General features: G+C 42.5%; 1 protein-coding gene across 22 annotated transcripts in view; it reads right to left on the bottom strand.

The window, feature by feature from the left end:
• The window catches only part of Tenm4 (teneurin transmembrane protein 4), a 2,842,490-nt gene that overhangs the window by 576,751 nt on the left and 2,242,964 nt on the right, over positions 1 to 22,775 (bottom strand). For 20 of the 22 annotated variants that reach the window (XM_048789141.1, XM_048789157.1, XM_048789142.1 and 17 more), the window contains one exon: positions 4,743 to 4,798. The gene's annotated coding sequence lies outside the window, so the exon portion shown is untranslated. Of the gene's footprint in view, positions 1 to 3,944; positions 4,029 to 4,742; positions 4,799 to 22,775 lie in introns of all 22 variants that reach the window. The other 2 variants (XM_048789145.1, XM_048789152.1) reach the window with 1 other exon arrangement.

Genomic DNA, 22,775 nt, shown 5'->3' with positions numbered 1-22,775 from the left:
ATACAAGAGGAAGTGAGGGGAAAGGGAAAAATAATACAAGGGGGACAAATGAATGTCAGTAGAGGGGGCAGAGAGAGAAGAGGGGAGGGGAGGGGAGGGGAGGGGGGATAGTAGAGGATAGGAAAGGCAGCAGAACACAACAGACACTAGTATGGCAATATGTAAATCAATGGATGTGTAACTGATGTGATTCTGCAATCTGTATATGGGGTAAAAATGGGAGCTCATAACCCACTTGAATCAAAGTGTGAAATATGATATATCAAGAACTATGTAATGTTTTGAACAGCCAACAATAAAAAATTTAAAAAAAAAGAAAAAAAAAAAGAAAGAAAAATCTATACTTCACGGCCAGTCATATAGAAGTGTAGCACATACAAGTACATAGAGCACATGATATTTTGTCATGATAATAAGCAATGAGGTTAGTGGTTTATGTATTTATTATACTGTATTTTAACATGATTTTAGAATGTAATACTTACAGGAGATCAGTTTACCATAAAACAGCATGCTGTGTCATGCCAGCAGCAGCTTCATGCATCTCATGATTACTATGTCCCTTGATTGCATCAAGAGGCCACATAGAGTGATTGACTGAGACCACCTGGTTTGTGTAAATATATCTGATGATGTTCACAAAATGATGAAATTCCCTAACCTTACAGTTCTCAGAATAGTTCTCAGAATCCCAAAGTTAAAACTAAACATAAAGCACTTAGCACTATGCCTAGCATGTAGTCAATAGTTCACTCATTATTAATATTGTTAACCATTCAAACATTTATTGATCAGTTGCTATAAACCATATACCTTGCTAGGAGCTGGATCTGCCAGTTTCTCCCCTCAGGAACTGCATGGTCCAGTGGAAGAGAACCACAAAGAACCAACAATTAGAATGTAGTATGGTGAGTGCTTTGTTAATGATTATTTTTAAAAAGAACTCTCACTAATAAATGACCACTGTTTATTGCTAGCCACTCTGTGTTACATGCTTTATTTAAATCAAAGTGTAAGCTTTCTAGTCCTAGAATCTGGGTTCAAATCCCAGCATTTTTACTAAATTATTATGTAATCTTGGACATGTTAACTAACTTCTTTGAAACTTAGTTATTGTGAAAAAGATAAAAGTTAGAAAAAAAATATATACCTATCCCCAGAGTACCTTGCACATGCAGTTGCTTACTAAGTGTCTATTGATCAGAGGGTTTGAATGAGCATTTTTGAGCAGTGACTAAGAGCACATAGAAGGCAGATATTGGGTGGCTGCTTTCTCCCACCCCTGGAGAATCTGTCTAGGAAGTTTTGAAGTCAGGCAACAGGTTCACCTGGGGCATGTGACAGGATTGATGCCAGGTGGCTTTTCTGGTTTAGAGCCAATTCGAGCCAAAGACTGTAGCCACGATGACTTGAGAATGACCACTAGGGTGCAGTTGCTGACAAGAACCAAGCAGAATGTTCCAAGCAGCAGGCTCTTCAGGACCAAGGTGGATAAAAGGCAGAAGGGTTTGGGGAGGAAGTACTTCCTGCTCCAACCAGGCTGGATGCTCTGGTTCTACCAGGCATCCCCAAGCCAGCATTTCCCCAAGACCACACTGTGGCCACGATGGCTTATGCTGACTCCAGACCAGGCCTTCACATCACATTTCTCTTTGCCCCAATTTCCTCATCTGTCTAATTGAGAGAGTAATCCTAATCCTGCCTTTAATGCAGGGTTGCTGAGAGAATCAAATATAAAAGAACCTTAAGAAATATACAGTACCACAAAATAATGCATTATCATTACTGTTATCATTACTACTACGATTACTGCTGTTGTGTATCAGTCTTTTCCCATGTGTGGTGGATTATCATTAATCAATCCTACAACCTATACCTAAGAAATGAAGAAACTGAGGCTGAAAGAGTCATGGCCCCCACTAATCCCTTTATTGCCTCTGTGAATTCAGGAAAGACACCTCATCTCCTAGGCAGCTGCAGCAGCTCTGAGACAGGTAATTTGGCAAGTAGAATGGTCGCAGGATGGTGGTGAATTTCCACTCACCCTTGACTAGACAGCAGTACGCATGACACATCTTTAACAATAGGTTGCAATGACCGGAGCAAAATGTTGAGTCGATTGGTTCAATAAAGGCCAAACTAGGACTCAGATGAAGGCCTGCTTATTATACAAGTCATGAGGACCCCAGGGGGGCAATTGTCCGCTGACCACCCTGAGCCAGTGGCTTCTTTGTGGTGACCACAAACACTGACTGTCCTTTCTACACACTCAGCCACTTGCAGCTCTGTGTGGGGAGGAACAAGAATGATGCAGAAGAGCCGCACACCTCAGGGAGTGCTTTACCACTGCGAAGGAGCCCTGCGAATCACAATGCACCAGCCTCAGAGCTGAGCCAATGCAGAGAGAGGAACAGAACTGTACAGACCCAGACCTGTTTACACGAAGGAACATTCTTGTAGCGTGGCCTGATAAGTCTGTTGCTAAGCCTGCCTGGCTTCCTGTTGCAGAGCACCTGGCTCTCAGCTCAGGAAAGATAATCACTCTGGGAAACGGCTCTGTTCAGGAGACCTGGCAGATTGCTTGCAGTCTAGGGTGAAACCTGCCTTTCAACAGGACTTCACCTCTTCCCATGTCGGACAAGAGGAAACCGAACCCTTGAAGGAAAGGGTTTGCACACACACAGTCCTGCCGAGCATCGGTAGCCATAAGTGACCCTCAGGGAAAGGAAGGTGGCCCGGAACTCCCAGCTCAGTGTACCTCCTGCACAAAGACCTTAAAGTTCCCTGCTGGGACAATGAGAGACACAGGGCACTCCAGCAGCTATCATCTGTCAGTCCCAACACCAGCCCTGTCCCTGTTGAGGTCCAGGCGAGGGCCAGGCAGAGAAATCACACAGCACTGGGGTGGGAGTGGGGGCTGTGGAGGGCAGGGAGGGGGAAGGGCTTTGGAGAGATGAAAACAAATAACCGGCATTGTTATCTGACCCCAAAGAAGATGGCCAGGGAAAACTGGATGATCCCAGCCAGAGTGAAAGAAGGGCCAGCCTCCCCTAGTCATGAAAGAGTTTAATGACTTATTTAAAGCCCATTTTGGGGTCCTGCTGAAAAATAATACTAGCAAGTTTTATTTTTTTTTCCCATAAGAATTGCTTCCTAGGGATCTCTCTCTCTCTCTCTCTCTCTCTCTCTCTCTCTCATACACACACACACACACACACACACACACACCCCATCCCGACAAACTCACACATTGCCCATAAATCCTGCTATCCTTTACATTCCCACACTCCAGGCATATCTACCTCAAGGATGCCACCATTCCCTGCACACACACAAACTGCAAAATAGAAAAAGCATGTCTAGTCCCGGAGGTTAGTCCTGCACCCTTTGAAATTCCAGACTTTGAGGCAATCCAAGAACTTCCTCCATAAGGAGTTGTCCTCCACATAAACAAACAGCACAGCCTCTGATCCCTATCATTCTCCACGCTGCGCCTGAGGCAAGGCAGCTCTGCAAAGGCAGAAGCTACCAGCTTTCTTTAGTCCAGGATCATTAAGCTTTGGTGGGAAGCAGCAGCCTTCAGCAGGGTCACTGCACAAGAAGGGGGCTGTATCCTCCCGACCTTGCCAGATTCTCTCTGATATGCTAAGTCCCTGTCACTTGGAGGAGGCAACCCTGGCCCTGGACAGATTTCCCTCTGGTTACCAGCTCACCCAGAGCCGATGGCTGCTTTTATTGCCAGGGAGGAAAAGCATTGCTTCTGCACCTATCAGCTAGACACAGGAAAGAACTACTTGCAGAAAATTATTCCCACATCAACGTGGGCTCCATCCAAGAGCCTATCTCCCCAACCTCATCCCTGCTGCCGAGGGTTAGGGCACAGCAATACCCACACACATGCTAAAACTGTCAGGGGGTACCTTTTGCTGGGATTAGAAACCAACCTTGAAGTTAGCAAGGATCTGGAGTCCAGCTCTGAGTCCTACTCCCTGGATAGCCTTGGCCAACCTGAGCCACGGGTCTCTCCTCTGTGGATGGAAGTCACAACTTCTTTCTATCTTACATAGTTTTGTGAAGGTCACAAAGCACTCCACCAACTACAAACTCCAAAGCAGATATGAGAAATTCTTGTGATGAGAAACTATCAAGGAAAGGAGGAGCTCATCCATTGGGCCGTGAGCTCCTCAAGGGCAAAATCTATGCTATATTTAGCTTGTCATCTTTAGTACCTGGCACAGAGACTAGCACCAAATTTTCTGTAATAAAACAGTTGGGAAGAAGGCAGGCAAAATGAAGACAACCTTGCGTGAAGTTGTGTACTGAAGGTCACAGAGCGGGTCATTGTGGGGCTGAGGTCAATACCCTCTAACCCCTTGGATCAGTGCTACATTCATCAAACACTCAGGTCTATTGCAGGGACAGTCAGTGAGTGTCACACCAGCCACAGTGCAGGCCAGAATCTAATGGGTCTACCATTCTCAGGAAAAGTCCCATTACAGGTCAGGCAGTGCCTAGGAGGTCTTCACAAACTCGACTTGAACATTCATTCCAACTCCACGAAGGGAACAACCAGAAACAAGTGCACACGATGTTGCAAAGGCCTCAAACCAGCTCATCTTATTCCTTACTTAAATTGTGCAAAATAGAAAAGTCACAAAACAGGAGCCACTGGGTCTGGCGGAGGTTAAGTCATAGAGCCTAGAAACATATTTTGTTTCAGACTGTCTTTTATCATCACTTACCTACTGACCAAGCGTCTGAGAGATCACCAGCCCTCTCTGATTCTCAAAATTTCCATCTGCAAAACAAGAAGACAATCACAATTAATCCCTTGAGTCCTCTGGACTAAAATGCATCACTGGTTTTATACCTAATGTTGGCTACCAACTCTCCATGATCCCATGGAGCAGAGGAAATTGCCAATGGTCACGGGTTGCAAGGGAACTATTCAGAAAATGAAGTGTGATCATAAAAAATTAAGCATGGTAATTAATAGTTATGTTGCAAGCCCAGATGCCAATGGTGCCCAACTCCCAGGACAGAAAATTCAGCCTTCCCATCATTTGGGCACTTATGTTTATTTTTCATAGATGTTAATCTGTGAAAGGCTACTAAGAAACAAGAAGAAATAGAGCAAAGAAAAGGGCTGCAACCTCAACATACTTCCTTCCAACATTCTGGGATACTTTTCCAAACTTATTTTCTTTTATACATGGAGTTCAGCTCTTTTCAGAGCAGGGGCTATACACATCCATACAATTTAAAAGTACTCAGTGCCCAGCAGATTGTGATTCTCCCTCTCTGGCTCTTGGTGTTAGAGCAGGACTGTTGCCTTGGTTGCTTTATTTCGTTCTCTCAGCTTGGTCAGTTTCCCCAAGCTCTTTGGGTCTGAGGTGTGATCTCTGCCCTCACTGGCTACACCTGAGCCTGGCGGAGTGAAGAGCAAGCGACCTCAGCCCTTGGACTGTCCTTCCCCAGTTGGGATCTGCTACCTCATCTGGAAAATAAGAAAACTGACCAGCCTATCACAGATATTATTTTAACTTAAAAAAAAAAAAGAGACTACGGAAAGAAAAGGAAACTCATACATTTGAGTCCCTACTAAGTGACAGCTATTGAGCTGATAATATCTGCAGACATTATCTCATGATCCTCATAAACACCCTGGGAGATTTTTACAGCTGAGAAAACTGTAGCTCAATAAGGCTTAGTGATCCATCCAAGGCTTGATGCAGTAATTTGGGCACCAACATCACATTTTTTACCATATCCATGGGTTGCCTCTACTATCATTAACTTTTCCAAAGCAATTCACGTATTCTTATTTAACTTTATTTTTAAGGGATTTTATTATTTTTAAAAATTTCTACAGCTCCTTTCTTGTGCCCCTCACCACCCGTGCCTAGTGAAAGGTAGTCTTGCAACTGAAAATGGATTCTGTAGATACAAAGGGGATGCTAACAACTCAGTTTATGCTTATAACCATTCTACATACAAATATCCATGAAGTCACAGGTTTGAGGTGCTGTTTATATACCTTTTTCTAATTCTTCTTATAATAGATAACTCTTGACATTTAAAATGCTCATCCACTTTGCCCACCGCCCCCCTCAATGCCCCCATTAAATTTTGGTGGGGAGGCTGGTGTAAGTTCCCTCACTTTACTGTGACCTCAGAACCTCATTTTGTCATATTTTAAAACGAAACAACAAAAACACCTTACGATATGTCCAAAGTCACACAGCTCCTTACAGAAGGAACCAGGACTTGCCTTGTTAACCCAGCGCTCATGCCAGTCCTCAAATTCCAAATTTGCATTTCTTTCGTATCTGACCACTAATTAAGTTTTATTTCCAAATCAAGGCAGGGTCATCCAGTTCTGTTACACTGTCAGCTTCTCCAAAAAGGGACTAGATTGTATCAGTACTTATTTAAGATCCCACAAAGGGCCCTTGGGTAAGAAGCTGCATAATTTCTAAAACCAAGTTTAGAAAAATGTGAACTGAAAGTGATTCTTTGTTCAAAGATCCAAGATAGTAACCAAGGAAATGGAAAGGGCTGGTAATCTAACACCCAGGAATGCCACCACCACTGCAAATGAGGATGAAATCCCAACTGTCAAGGGATGAGCAAAAGAGTGGCAAAGTGATTGTGCTGGACACTGATCGAAGCTGTGGTGGAGTGAGCTTTGGGCAGCTCTAAACTTCCACTTCCTGTCATCTGGTTTAAAATTAATTGACATGAATATTTTATGGCCAGCAAGAAAACAGGCTGAAAGGTCTATAGAAATGGCCTAGACCTTCATCATAAAGTTTCTTATTTCTACATGGAAGAGGAGATCCAAGCTGGGCAGAAACAGGAAAACAAACAACTCTGATTATCCCTTCCCAAGCCAAGGACACCTTGTCCATGAAGACTTCTCTCACAAATCTGAGCTAGAACTAGTCATTCACTTATGACTGTCTCTGTTACATTGCAGTTTTATATCGTTTTCTCTTTTTAAACTATTATTTTTTTCTGTTTATCCAAATATACTAAATACAGTTAAATCTCACTGACCACTAGCAATACCTTTTATATATATATTTTCTCCTAAATCTTTTTGTAAGAAGACACATGGACATTCACACAAGTCACATTCACATTCAGATACTCTACAAAATAGGATCATATTAAACAAACTCATTATAATAACTCTTTTTTTTCCAGCACTGACGATTGAAGTCAGGGTCTCATGTATGCTAGGTAAGCACTCTAGCACCACTGAGATACATTCCCAGCTGTTTTATTTTATTTTGATATAAGGTCTCTCTGAGTTGCCAAGGCTGGCTTTGAACTTGTGATCTTCCTGCCTTACCCTCTTGAGTTGCTGGAATTATAGACTTGTGCCATTGAGTCTCACATAATCTATTTTTTCACCTAGTGAAATAGCATACTTAAAAATGGTTATATAGCCAGGCTCAGTTGCGCATGCCTGCAATCCCAGAGGCTCTGGAGCTGAGGCAGGAGTATGGCAAGTTCAAAGCCATCCTCAGCAAAAGTGAGGCACTAAGCAATTCATTGAGACCCTGTCTAAGGAAAGATCACAATGAACACATCTGAATAAGAAGATAATTAGAACCTATTTTGAAAAATCTATACAACAATAAAATAGAAAATATCAAAGACATCAACAAATTTCTAGAGACATATGACCTACCCAAACTGAAAGACCTACCCAATTTAAACAGATCAATTTCAAGTAATAAAATAGAAAATGCCATAAAAATCCTACTAACCAAGAAAAGCCCAGGACCCAATGGATTCTCAACCAATTTCTATAAGACCTTTAGAAGAATTAACACCAATACTCCTCAAAGTATTCCATGAAATAGTTGAGGAGGAAACACTTCCAAATTCATTCTATGAGGCTAATATCACCCTGATATCAAAACCAGACAGAGGCACATAAAGGAAAGAAACCTTCAGAATCCCTGATGAACATAGATGCAAAAATTCTCATTACAATTCTGGCAAATCACATACAAAAACATACTGAAAAGATAGTGCACCACAATCAAGTGGAGTTCATTCCAGTAATGCAGGGTTGGTTCAACATATGGATCAATAAACACAATTCATCTTATCAATAGACTTAAAAACAAGAACCATATGATCATCTCAATAGATGCAGAAAAAGCATTTTTAAAAAAACCGCACCTCTTCATGTTCAAAACACTAGAAAAACTAGGGATAGTAGGAACATACACCTCAACATCATAAAAGCTATATATGCTAAATCCAAGGCCAGCATAATTCTAAACAGAGAAAAATTGAAAGCATTCTCTCTAAAAACTGGAACAAGACAAGGATGTCCTCTTTCACCACTTTTATTCAACATCGTCCTTGAAACTCTAACCAGAGCAATTAGAAGAAAGAAATTAAAGGGATACAAATATGTAAAGAAGAATTCAAACTATCACTATTTGCCAATGACATGATTCTATATTTAGAAGATCCAAAAAATTCCACCAGAAAACTTCTAAAACTAATAAATGAATTTAGTAAAGTAGCAGGATATAAAATCAATACCCATAAATCAAATACATTTCTATACATCAGTGATGAATCCACTGAAAGAGAAATTAGGAAACTACCCCATTCACAATAGCCTCGGAGGGGGTGGGGGGGACTTGGGAATCAATGTAACAAATCTAACAGAAGAAGTGAAAGTCCTCTACAATGAAAACTACAAAACTAAAGAAAGAAATTGGAAAAAACCTTACAAGATGAAAGAACCTCCCGTGCTCCTAGATAGGCAGAATTAGTATTGTCAAAATGAGCATACTACCAAAAGCATTATGCAGATTTAACACAATCCCACTAAAATCCCAATGACATTCTTCATACAACTAGAAAAAGCAATCATGAAATTCATTTATACAATAAGAGAACCAGAATAAGCCATCCTTAGCAAGAAAAATGAAGCAGGAGGCACCACAATACCAGAATTTAAATTATACTACAGAGCTATAGTAACAAAAACAGCATGGTATTGGTATCAAAACAGACATGTAGACCAATGGTACAGAATGAAAGACACAGAAACAAATCCACACAATTATAGTTATCTCATACTAGACAAAGATGCCAAAAACACTCACTGGAGAAAAGATAGCCTATTCAACAAATGGTGCTGAGAAAAATGGAAAGCCACATGTAACAAAATGAAATTAAACCTCTATCTCTAACCCTGCATGAAACTCAACTCAAAGTGGATCAAAGACTTAAGCACTATAACAGAGACCCTGTGCCTACTAGAAGAAAAAGTAGGCCCAAATCTTCACCCTGTTAGCTTAGGTTCTGATTTCCTTAACAAGACCCTTAAAACACAAGAAGTAAAATAAAGAATCAATAAATGGGATGGATTCAAACTAAACAGCTTCTTCTGAGCAAAAGAAACAATAATGTGAAAAGAGAGCTACAGAATGGGAGAAAATCTTTACTACATGCACTTCAGATAAAGTATTAATCTCTAGGATATATAAAGAACTCAAAAACTTTAACACCAAATAATAATAATAATAAATAAATAATCCAGGCAATAAATGGGCTAAGGAACTGAACAGACACTTCTCAGAAGAAGATATGTAATCAACCAACAAATATATGAAAAAATGTTCAACATATCTAGCAATTAGAGAAATGAAATTTTGAAATCTACTCTGAGATTTCATCTCACTCCAGTCAGAATAGCAATTATCAAGAATACAGGCAACAATAAAGTTGGCGAGGATGTAGGGAAAAAGGTACACTCATATGTTGTTGGTGGGACTGCAAATTGGTACAATCACTATGAAAAGCAGTATGGAGATTCCTCAGAAAACTTGGAATGGAACCACCTTTTGACTCAGCTATCCCACTCCTTGATTTATACTCAAAGGACTTAAAATCAGCATACTATAGTGATGCAGCCACATCAATGTTTATAGCAACTCAATTCACAATAGCTAAACTATGGAACCAACCTAGGTACCCTTCAATAGATGAATGGATGAAGAAAATGTGATCTGTGTAGGTGATGAAATATTTCTCAGATTTAAAGAAGAATGAAATTATGGTGTTTGCTGGTAAATGGATGGAGTTAGAGAATATCATTCTAAGCTAAATAAGCTAACGCCAGATGTTTTCTCTGATATGAGATTACTAATTCACAACAATGAGCAAGGGAAAAATAGAGATGCTTTATATTAGGTAGAGGGGACTGAAGGTAGAGGAGGGAATATGGGGATAGGAAGGATAGTAGAAAGAAACAGACATTATTACCTTATATACGTATATAACTACATGACCGATGTGATTCTATATATATAATCAGAAAAATGAGAAATTATATCCCATTTATGTATGATATATCAAAGTGCATAAATGCAGTCTACTGTCATGTATATCTAAAACAAAAAAAAATTTAAAAATCAAGCTAAGAGCTTGGTGACATTTTGAAGTTTTCATGAAAATCATTTTTTCTTTAATTACTAAAAATTGTATTACATTTATAAAAACAAACAAACAAAAAATAAATAAATAAATAAATAAAGTGCAAAATAAGGCTGGGGATGTGGCTCAGTGGTTGAGTGACCCTGAGTTCAATCCCCAGTACCAAAAAAATGGATATATAGATATATAAATAACCTCCTACTTACAGATGTAGAGATTGTTTCCAAATTTTTTCATAGTGTAAATACTTTGATACTTTGTACACATTTCTTGCAAGGTTGTTTGAATATGTACTTAAACTATATTGCTTAACATTTTGAACAATTTATAACTACCCTCCCCTGCAAAAACAAACAAACAAACAAAAAACTACACCACATTTAATTTCTACCAGCAATATATGTGAATGCCAATTCTGGTTTTCATCAATATTAGGCATTAGCATGCTTTTCTAAAAAAAAATCCTCTATCAATGTGATAGGTAAATGGTGCTTTGATATTTTAATCTGCCTCTCTTAAATGTAGTTAAACATCTTTTTCTACATGTCTTGGCAACTGCACTTCTGTTGGGAATTTCAAGTTTTTTATCCTTAATCCATTTCTACATACAATGTTAGTCTCTTGTTGGTACAAAAGAATTCATCATTTGTCTTTTGCTTGTTGTTATAGTTGTTATTATTGTTGTTATTTTAACCTTCTTCCAGCATGTTCAGTCACAGGAAGGGCACCACCGTCTCTTAATTACTTTCACTAGAAACCTGAGCTCCTGTCTTGACATGTCCCTGCATGTCACTACCACAACCAATCACTAAGTCCTAACAGCTGTACCTCCAAAGACACCTTAGATCACTGTATTTTTTCTTCCTCTCCAGCTCCATTACCCTCATGCAAGCAAGCCATCACTATCTCTCACCTAGACTTGGGCAGTCCCCGTCTACCTGGTCTCCCTAATTCTCCACTCTAATTCTCTCACCATCAAAGTCAGAGGGATTTTTTATATATATAAATGCAAGTTGGATTATCTCCCCTGACAAAAATCCTTTGAAAGCTTCCTAATCCAATAAAGATAAAGTGTGACCTTGTGCCTTACAAGGCTGCTTCTAGAACCTGGGTTCTGTACTTCCTGGGTTGCTAATCCATTCATCCCACCTTAGTCTCTAAGCTTGAGCTATACTGGATTCCTTTCAGGTCTTCAAATGGGTCACAGCCTTCCCTAGCGCCATTCCCTTCTGTCCTAAAGGTCGTATGCTCTGCTCTTTGCCTGCTAACCCAAGTCCATTCTTCAGGACTGTCTGCTTAAACACCATCACCCCAGAGAAACCCCAAACTCCCAGACTAACTAAGTTCCCCTAACTATGTACAGGTCTTTTCTTTGCAGGACACACACTGTGATGGAGTGCTGCTTGGTGTGGTTCATTTAATATGTGGCAGACTGAAAGGTCCATGAGGACAGAGACAGGTCTCCCTGGTCCAGCATTCTCTCCTTAGAGCTTGGCATGGTACCTAGCACATTTGCCAAGCACTCAACAAATGCTCACTGAATTGCTTTCTTTCTCAAAGGAAAAACAAAAGGTAAACAACCGATCTATTCTAAGGACCAAGCAATCAACTCTAAGTTTTAGTAAGAAATTAATGTGGGTCTTTATTCAGAAAGCATATGAGGTGACAAATCAGACCTGTTCTTCATATGCCAGGCTCTGACCTAATCACGAATGACTGTCATATCTCCTTCCAGGAACAAAATTCAAATCCCTGGCTTTGGCAACCACAAGCTCACCAGAGTTGAGGCATTTCAAAAGTGAGGTCCATGCCTTTGTCCTTTCTGTAGCTCCCTCCTCTATCCACCCTGTTTTATCCATCTTCAACAAGTGTCTCTTCAGTGAATTTACTTTAAGTCAAGTTATATAGTAATTACATCAAATCCACCAGCTTCTCTCCTAACATTTAAAAATAAAAAATAAATTTGCATTTCTAGCATTATTGCTTTGATGATTTTGCCTTCTATAGATCATATGTATATTTATGAATATTTTCTCTTAGGTTATTTTGCTGAATTGAAAGGAAGAAAAGTGGATTATATGTCAGAGAGGCTCAGCGCTTCACCAGCTGCCTCTTTGCCCTGCCCCAAAGTGAAATCTGTCCTCAACATTGCATTCAGTCACTGAATTTAGTGAAACTAAATTGCTTGTATTTTTTTTTTTAAACCCTGGATGTCTGCCTCCACTTAGGTCCTCACTCCCCCTGCTCCCTTTCTTAGAGGGTCTCTGGGATGGAAGGCAAAGAGCAAGTTGTGCTGTAGATCCACCATTTCTTTACCTTTATCTGGTCTCACGGGGCATGAACTGGGGCTGAGGCTTCCACTGGCTTACCCATTGTATGCAATGGTTGACCTGAGTGGGTCAACACCTGCAAGGGCAGGGCTCTGGGACTCAATAAAGCAGGGAAGGAGAGAGTACAAGCTAGTCTCCTTTCTGGAAGTCTCTGCTCCCTCTGCTCAAGAGGTTCTGGAAAACCTGAGGCTCAGAGATGCTTCTTGAGCTCTATATATCTGCTCTTCAGGTGCAATAGCTGATTTCAGCTGATTATATATTTCTTGATATAAGTGAAGCTGGTCATATTGCCACCATATGTCTGAGTAAGGATGGGTGCTTCCCAAGGACCATGGTCTATAATTTCCAACATCTTCATTGCTTGTACTTGTTTTTTTTTTTTTTTTTTATCCTGGATGTCTGCTGCCAGTTAGGTCCTCAAACCATGTCCATTTTAGCTTTATTCTGGGTATTTCAGAGTCAAAGATTTTGTTCTTCTTTCTCCCTCTTCATTAGATTTCATTTTTGTGTATGTGATCAGAATGGTGTGAAACAATTTAGGATGAGAAAATTGTACTCTAGCCACAAGACCTCAGCCCCTAACAAGCCAGCATGGCGTGGGTGAAATCCTGATGCATTAACTGCCCTTCTTGGGCCAGCCACGCCTTCTCTGGGTGCCCTTCATGCTCCCAGCTGGGATACTCTGCATCAAGTTGCTTTCAGACAGAGATAGTTTCTGTGCTGTTCAGCAGAGAAAATGGTTTTCATTATGTGCATGGAAAACATGGAAATTCTAATAATGATCCAAGATACTACATGATATTGTCACCTCTTTTCAAACAAGCCATAGAACCATGTGAGGGAGTCTTTCTAATTTTAACAAACCAACCATGTGAGCTCTTCTTTTTTTTTAAGTTGTAGTTGGACAAAATACCTTTATTTTATTTATTTATTTTATGTGGTGCTGAGGATCGAACCCAGGGCCTTGCACATGCTAGGTGAGCTCTCTACCGCTGAGCCACAATCCCAGCCCCATGTGAGCTCTTCTTGAAGGATCAACTTCTCCACCCAGCAACTTCATGTTCACCCTTCTATTCAACACTTAACTGTTTATTCTGTGTCAGACCCAGACCAGAGCTGGTGTCTAGAAAGCAGAAAGGACACCAGCCTAATCCATGTTCAAAATCTGGTTATAACCCAAGTTGAGTCACGGGACACTGAGAAAGTTACTTACTCCCTCTGAGCCTTAGCTTCCTTCTCTGTAAACCAGGGATACTTACTCCAGTCTTACAGGGATACTATGGGAATTATATGGAACAGCATTTCTCAAACATCTAGATCGGTCCTACAGAGCGGTCCTGAAGAACACTCCCCGCTTTTACATTTCTACTACTAAGCATGGTCCACAAGACGTGCTCCTGCACTAAAGGACACAAACTGATAGAATGGGAGAGCCTGTGACCTACAGTGAGATCCACCAATGAAGGTTCAGTTCTAATGGGGTGAGAACAGGCAGGTCAGTCTTCCTGTAAGACTTAGGAGCATAGTCTTTGCACAACAGAAAGGTCCACGGCACTGGGTGTGAGATGCAGACCCATTCTGAGAAGGGCCTGCTGAAGAGGGGGAGGTGGAATGCAGGCATGGGTGCCAGGCTCTGATAATGGGATTGTCCCTTCAGGGGTTTTAAGCTGGGCACATACAGGGCCAGATTTGTCGTTCAGATCATCACTGGCTGCAGCGAGAAATGGGGCTGAAGCAGAGAACCACAGACCCATGGCTGATCCAGACCCAAGGAAAGGGTCCCTGATTTTGCTCCTGGGGTCACTAATTTCCCCTCCCTCTCCAGCTCCTCAGCAGCATAACTGCAGTGGCCCAGTTAGCAGAGGCTGTGGGCCTGGCTTCATTGGCAATGCCTTGAAGAGTAATTTCAGGCATCAACTGTAAAACCCTCCATGCAGCCTGTTCTTTTCTGACCCAGTTGGTGCAGGGCAACCTCCACAGCAGGCCTAGAGCCATGGGCAGGCTGGTTGAGTTGGTGCTTCAGCCTTTACCAGTTAAATTAATTCAATATATTTGGTACATTTTTTTCTTTTTGTCACGGACCCTGTGTTTATTTTTAAGGGTATTAGTAGACTGAAACAGATAAGGTCATGGGCCAAAGAGGTTTATACTGAAGGATATTTGGCTGTCCTGTAACCTAAAACTGAGGGCTGGGGTGTGTTCAAGAAGGGCCAAGTGACAGTTATGTGAAAACAAAAGTAGCACAAGGAAAGCTTCATGATAGAAGTGGCTCTTGCCTGGACCCTGGAGACTAAGAAGGCACCAGAGAGCCATAGATGGCAAAGGGCACTCCAAGCTGAGAGCAGCTGTGTGTGGAGAAAGTGGAGCTGCCCGCTGTGGCTGGATCACAAGGGATGGATGAAGAGGTGATAGGGGACAAGAGGGGCCTGGTGTCACTCACTACTTTCTTCCTTAATGCACAAGAGCCATGGTCATTTAAGAGCAAAGCAGTAACTTTTATTAAGTGCTTACTACGTACCTGGTAATGTGCATGACATCATCTCTACCTGAACTCACTTTATTTAAATTTGGCTCACCATTTCCATCTGACAACTGAAAAAAACTAAGGCTCAGAGAGATTCTATGGCCTACTGAGGCCATAGGGGCAAGAATGGAGCCCAAACATTTGAATCCCAGTTCAAGGATCCCACTCTGTACAATACCATCTCCCCCAGTGCTGGGGACATAGTTAGAAGTTTCATTCCAACAACCAAGCACAGACTCCTTACCCCCGTCATCTGTGTCATGGAGTCACATTTTATTTCCCAAGGAGCCACATATGCCTCTTTGTAACAATATCTTAAGTAATTCCTAAGGATATATATTTGATTGAAATCAACCACCGCTGGTGACTGCCTGTGGGCACTGGCAATTATAATGTACAAGGCACCTCCACTCCAGGTTTGTGGCAATCATCACAGCAACCCTATAAAGCAGGTTTCACTTCCCCAGGTTTATAGTTGAGGACATGAAGCTTGGAGAGGCAATGTGACTTGCCTCTAGGAACAAGAAGCAGGGGCCTGGCACTCAGACCCTCCTGTTAACTTCAAACTCAGCATTACATCAGTTCAACATTCCCATGGTCTCCTTCCAATGGGTGCCCCTTGGCTGGCTCCCATGTCTGTAGGTGGACCTACCTCCCATCAGTGGTACAAGCTAGAAGCCCAGGCCATCTTTAACCCCTCTCCCTCTCCTCCACCCCCAGAGCTAACCCATCATGGAGTCCTGCTGGTCCTAACTGCTTAAGCTCTCCCATTTCTGTCAACATCTCACCATCTCTGCCTCTACCATCTTCATCCCAGCCACAGTCATCTCTCACCTGAGCTTCTACAGTGGATCCCCACTGGTCTCCCTGCATTCCACGCTCAGGAACATGTGCCCCCTGCACTGGCTACATGCCCATATGGCCTGGTCCCTGCTGGCTGCTCTGCTTCCTCTCTGCAATTCTTTCCTTTCCTCAGACATCCCATTCTGTGTGACCCTAGGCTTTGCCCTTTCAGTGTCTCAGCTTTTTTCCCTGTAAAAAAAAGAAGAAATACCCAAGAGCTCTAATCTGAAATTCCATACAAAAACCCACTGGGGAGGAACCAGGATGGAAACTGAGGCACGAGACCTAGAAATCTGAGTACCTTGACGCTCCTCTAGCACCAGAAACTTCAAGGGGGCCAAGGCCTGAGTGAGGGTGGGAGCCTTCACCCTCTCTCCTGGTACCCCATCCCAAGCTTCTCTGATTGCTTCAAGCACCCAGCAGGCTGGTTGATGTTGGTCTGATGAAACTGAGTGACACCCAGGCTGCATAGGGCCCAGGGAATTGCCTTGAAGCTGCGTCAGATGTGGAAGCAGAGTGGGCTGGGCAGAGGGTGGAAGTGGGCTCCTGAGGGCTGGTCTCAGGACTGGTACCCATGGAACCTGAAGTCCTTGGAGCTGGAGTGGCCTAGATATCACTGGGGACAAGAGCTTAGACTTTCTGTCCCATGAACAGAAAAAAAACTTACAGGCCCTTTCTTAGAAAAGTGTTCTTAAATGCATAAAATAAAAATAAGATTACAAAGGAAACCAATTATATTGAAAGAGTTATCAAAATGTTAAAATGAGAAATTTGTGATCGTTACATTTTTATTTCTTTTTTAAGTCATAACAAGATCTAACGACAGGCCTAATAACTATCATAACCTTGAGATAGTGATGAGCGTAAATGATATTTTGAGGCATCTCCAATAACTATAATGGGATACAAAAATATCTGATTCTTCCTGGTAACAAAGTCTCAGAAACTGCTAATGCTATTGTGGTTTATTGCCTACATTCACAATGGGAGAAAATGCTAACTTTCAGTTATTTTGTTCCCGGCCACACACTCACATTAAGAAGCTCTGATTTAGTGCAGTAACTTCACTTTACAGAAAAGGAAAGTAAAGTGCCTGAAGGGACAGGGACTTGTACAGGGTTACCCAGTGAATCTGTTAAATCAGATACAGGAATGGGTCCCTGCTGCCTCCCAGGACCTGCTCAGACCACTCCTCAGAGCCATGTCCAAGTGTGAGATTCTTCAAACTCTTTATACAGGACAATAATCTCATTCTTTGAGTCTTGGTTTTGTCATCTGTAAAATGGGAATGACCATGCCCACCTCTGTGGACTGCAGTGAGGACAGAATGAGAAAATGATCCAGAAAGGGACAAGTTACCTGGCTAGCATTCTGCATTGCATACACAGATGCTCCTCGATCTGCAGGGGAGTTATGTCCTGATAAATCCATCAAAGGTTGAAAATGCTGTATGTCAAAAATGCATTTAGTATGCCTAATCTCCTGACCATCATAATTTCCTGCCACAGTGCTGCTGAGAGTTGGGGTTGCTTCTCTCATCATGTGGCTAACTGGGAGCTGCAGCTCACTGCCACTGCCCAGCATCACAAAAGAGTATCTATAATGTATTGCTAGCCCAGGAAAAGATCAAAATTCATCACACTAAGTATGAATATGTCACTATCATAAAATCATTAAGTTGAACCATTGAAACTTGAGGACCATCTGTAATAGTCACATGTGAGTAATTACTATGCATTACCTCTCAGGAAACCAAAGGGTAGGAGGGCCCAAGGTGGCAAACATTAATGCCTATAGGGGTAAGACAAGAGGGAGGAGTGGGGATTGTGGCAAACTCTAGAACTTGTGCCCTTCTGAAAGGGGTAACTGTTCTTCATTACTCCATTACAGAAGGGAGAACTAATATTGGCAACTCTGACTTTCTAAGGGATGGTGGAACTCTCTATTTTGGCAAAACGTACCAGTTTTTGTGTTAAATTTCTTGATATTTAAAATAGAATGTGTGGCCAAAAGCTTGTCAGTTTGTAGCCTCTGGGGTTTACAGGGAGGGCGGTTCCATTCCCTGGGAAAACAGGTCACTGTCCCATAAAGGCCAAGGAGTCCTCACTCCGTCCCAGCCCTGGAGGTCAGGCGGAGCCCATGCAGAGTAGGCATTCGTGCTTGGACAACCACAGCTACCCCCAACAGCCACACTCAGTTTTACAATTGTGATCCAGCCTCTCCATGCTGGGAGCCTGCCCTGTTTTATTAATAACCCTGGATCATGCTCACAGCACATCAAGGTAAACAGAGACATTTCCAGGGCGTGTAATGCAGGAATTCTAACAGATGAAGAAACAGGCTTCCAAATATAAATAGGAAGATAAGATAAATAGACAGAGATCCAAACTGGCTTCATGCTGACTTACAGGCTGTGAGCCATATTCTTAGCAAATTGGGACTGGAAGAGATCCTCATCTGCAGGATCGGGAAACAGGCTAGGAGAAGAGAAAAGACTTGTTGAGGGTCACATTCATTATTTGGATCTTCTGATTTCTCATAGCATTGATTTCGCCATCTGAAAACTCACTCACAGTTTCCTGACAGTGTCAGATTCTCTACCCTAAAGCTACTATTCATGATGGTTTGATTATCTTAGACTTCACCTTTAAGACCAGCCTGAGTCAATGTGTGGGAACCTGACTCTGCCAGGCAGGAGCTAACCAGCCCCCAATGCCTCCATTGACCACAGCACAACCCAGGTGGGATGGCCACTGCTGGTGTATGTGTCCTTACCAAGCTCTCTCCACCCAGAGCTCAGCCCAGGCCTGGCACACTAGAGGTGCTCTACAAACGAAGACTAAATGAAGCAGTGAGAAATGCATGATGTCCCTTCCCACCTGCAGTGGCATAAGGAGGTTGCAAATGAAGAGTGTCACAGGACAGCTCACCACACACCATCCTGATATCAAGTTAAAATGCAAAAGTGGTTCCAAGCGTAAGATAAAAGAAAGACTTTGGTCTATAACATCAAAGAGCAGCCAAACTCTTTTGAGGAAGGTACATAGTTTCTTTGATAATTCCTCCTGTGAACAAAAGGAGGAAAGCTCAGCAGTGGTGGAGGATGTAAGAGGCACCTGATCCTCCCGGATACCTCACACGCTGCCTCACTGGATACCCAGCGGCTTTCCAAGAAGGCAGGACACACCCGGAATGAGGAAGGTGAGGACCAAAGGCTGAATCACACAGGAGAGGGGCAGCACTGGAGCTGACATGTGCGACTCCCTTCATCCTATCTCAGTTTCTCCTTCCTTGACAATGGACCCTTTGTACCCTGCCTGTCTATTGCTTATCCCAGGCATGAGTGGCTCTTTGAATGCGTTCTTTCCTTACCTCCACCCTGGGCCCTTATATTCCAGCCCTGCCTCTGTCAAGGTCTGGGAGCCTGGGAAGAGAAGGTCAGTTATTGTGACATCTGTCTTCTGCTTTCTAGGAAAAGGAATAGAAAGTGGAAAACAAGAGAAGCCCAAAGCCTCTGCTCACTATAAGCATGCTGTGGAAGGAGAGAGAGGGCTCTTTACAGCTTTTTAAAATATTAAGTTTTAAATGTCATTAACATTTCCATATCACCCTATAAAATGTGGTTTGGGGTGGGGGGCACCTTCTTGCAGACAGAATATATTGGTTAATTCATTCCTTCATAGCCTAATAAGATGAGACCTGGCAGGGAGTTTTGAGTGTGGTGACCCACACGGTGGAAACCATTCTGAGTGCTTAGGGTGCACTCTGGACATTTCTGGCTTCTAGTTGGACAAGACTCTGCATATGACAATGATTGACGCATCGAATTCCTCTCCATCCTAAATGGATGAGGCAGGGTCTGGAGTCAGAGAGCCTGAAGTCCCAAACCCACCATAGCTCTCAGCTTCTCAGCATCTATGCTTAAGCTGTCAGGACTTGTGTGGTGATAGTGCCACAGGTCAAGCTGCCAGCAGTGTCCAGCATGTTAAATGCTTACCTTCCTGGTCCCCTGCCACTCTCACCGCAGCACTGCTGGGGGCTGAGTGCTGGAGGTAGCTGGAGGTTGGATGGAGGGTGACAAGTACAGTCGGTGTGCCATTTTCCCCAGGGCTTTGCCTTCATTGTACCTTGTAAATGCTGCTATGAGGGTGGGACTAATGTTTTACAAGCCTACAATGTATAGTTCTTTATGTGACCATGAAAACCTTCAGAGTGAACTCAAATTGACTTGCTACTCTCTGACTGAGGACTCAAGACCCTTGGGCTTACCCTCTGGGGCTCTCCAGCCGACCTCCCTTCTAGCAAGCACCCTGGAGTCTTCATTCAAACTACCCACCCTTCTCTAGCCATGTCCACCCAGTCCTGCCTCTCAAACTTTGCTCATTCTGTTTCTCTTCTGGAGCAATCAGAACCTCTTCAGGGTTTGCCCTGCCCAGGCACACCCACTTGTGGGACCCTTTCCCTGTGATTCAAGTCCCTGCTGCCTCTCCCTCCCTGGAATCCCACAATACTCAGAGAAACTTCTGCCATTTTTATTTTTTTCTTCCTTGAGGCTGTTCTATTTTCTGCAGGGCCCTGAAGGAATCTAAACCATTCAAGATCTCACAAGCTCTCACAAGAAGGAGAGCGCCTTCAAGGCAGGACAGGTGCTGACCCTCACTGTGCTATCTTTGTGTGAGAAATTCCTCCCTATCCTTAAATGTTCCCTCCTCCGGGAAGCTTTCCTTGGTCCATCAAACTGGTCTTGATCTCTCTTATCTACAATTCCCCATCTGAACCATTCTCAGAGGATAACCACTTCTGGCCATGTAGTCATTTATGTGACTGCCCCTCAGCCCTTCAAGCCCATGGGGGGAGGCCACATTCTGTTATGTCCCTGGTGTCAGTGCAGGGGTGGACACAGAGTGGGATTTCAGTAAAGCAGAAATCAGGTATAGAACACTTACTATGTGCCAGGCATTATTATTGCTATTGTTCTATATATACTAGCTTATTTAATACTTTATACATGTTAGTTTATTTGATACTTTACATACATTAACTTATTTAGTGCTTTGTATTTACTTATTTAGTGATTTAAATACATTTGCATACTTGATGCTTTATGTGTATTTGCATATTTAATGCTTTAAATACATTAGTTTATTTAATGCTCTATTAAATATTAGCTTATTTAATGTGTATTTAATGTACACAGCCTACCTATAAAGTATGTCCTACAATTACTCCCATTCTTAAGATGAAGAAACCAAGTCACAGAGAAGTCAGACAATATGCTTAATTGCTTAATCAAGATGAAGAAAGTGACAGAGCCATGCTTGAATCCAGCCATGTTGTTCCAGCAATCAGGTTCATAACCTCTGAACAATAAACACTGCCTGAGTTCATGTATCTTCATCTCCTCAGACACTAGCAAAGAACCAAGCAGTCAGCAAGCACTCAATTAGCATGTCCCTAGCACCCCTTTGGTGGAGGCCACCACAATCATGGTGAGGCCCAAGATGGAATGAGCATCTGACAGAGCAGATCCAACCCCTGCCAAGTCTGTCCCGAGTACATTCTGCAGTAGGATGTTTTCTTCCTCTTAATATGAATAATTTCCCTACCAATTCCCAAACCACCACATGTCCTCTCTGCCAGGATAGGTACTAAATCCATTCCTGGTAGGGAGCATATATATGGAAGCTGTGTGCTTTGTTACCATCAGGACTGATCACCCACCTAGTTTCACATCCATTAAAGCTTCCCTCACACTCGCCTTATCTTCTAGAAGACCTTCTCTTTAGTCACTGTCAAAAATAATCAGTTTGTGTAACTGATGACATTCCTTGCCCCCAAACCAGAAGGCAAGGACACAGACCTTAGATTGTACTTCTCTGATTTCAGTTTTATTACCCTAAGCCCCATCTTCATACCTGTAACATTAAATTTTCCATAGTTTACATAATGGGGCAGGGGGTTCTAGTTTTTAAATGATTCCCAAGCCAAGTGAAATTCATCCATTTGCCTATTTCTTCCCAGACTTGTACAAAGGGATCAGGGATCCAGACAAAGAATACTCCCACTGATAGTTCTGAAGTTACTGATTCAGTCTCCCCACCCCAGTTCTTTACTACAAAGCACCATAAATTACATGCACCAGACCCTCCTTCCTACCAAGATACATCCCATGTAATGCTGTCCAACAGGATAATCCTCTGCTAAATCCTACACAATCATTTCCAATGTTTGCTGGTAATGGACACCAGGAAGCTAGCAAACCTGCCTCAGCTCTAAATGCATTTGCTAATAACTCTTTCACAGAAAGGGCTTCATTCCTGCTGATTTCAAGGCTCTGGAAATCAGACTCCTAACAAATTTCCTTTGACTTTGTGTCACATAATCCTGCTTCTGTCTGCTTCATGCTCTTCTCCAAATGTGTTGGGTCCCAGAGGGCCATTGTCCTCCATGAATGATGGTTTCAGGCTCGACAAATGGCCCTCCATCTATCATCGTGGAGCTCCAGCAGCAACAACAGAGGGGCTTCTGTGTCCCTCCGAAAGCAGGCAGAGTAATGACCCTGCCTGGGACTTGCCTCCCCCACTGTCTTGGGAGGAATACCA

Source organism: Marmota marmota, unplaced genomic scaffold, assembly GCF_001458135.2.
Source record: "Marmota marmota marmota unplaced genomic scaffold, marMar, whole genome shotgun sequence".
Classification (NCBI taxonomy): domain Eukaryota; kingdom Metazoa; phylum Chordata; class Mammalia; order Rodentia; family Sciuridae; genus Marmota; species Marmota marmota.
Note: the sequence above shows the minus strand (reverse complement) of the source record. Positions and strands in the feature narration are given on the sequence as shown.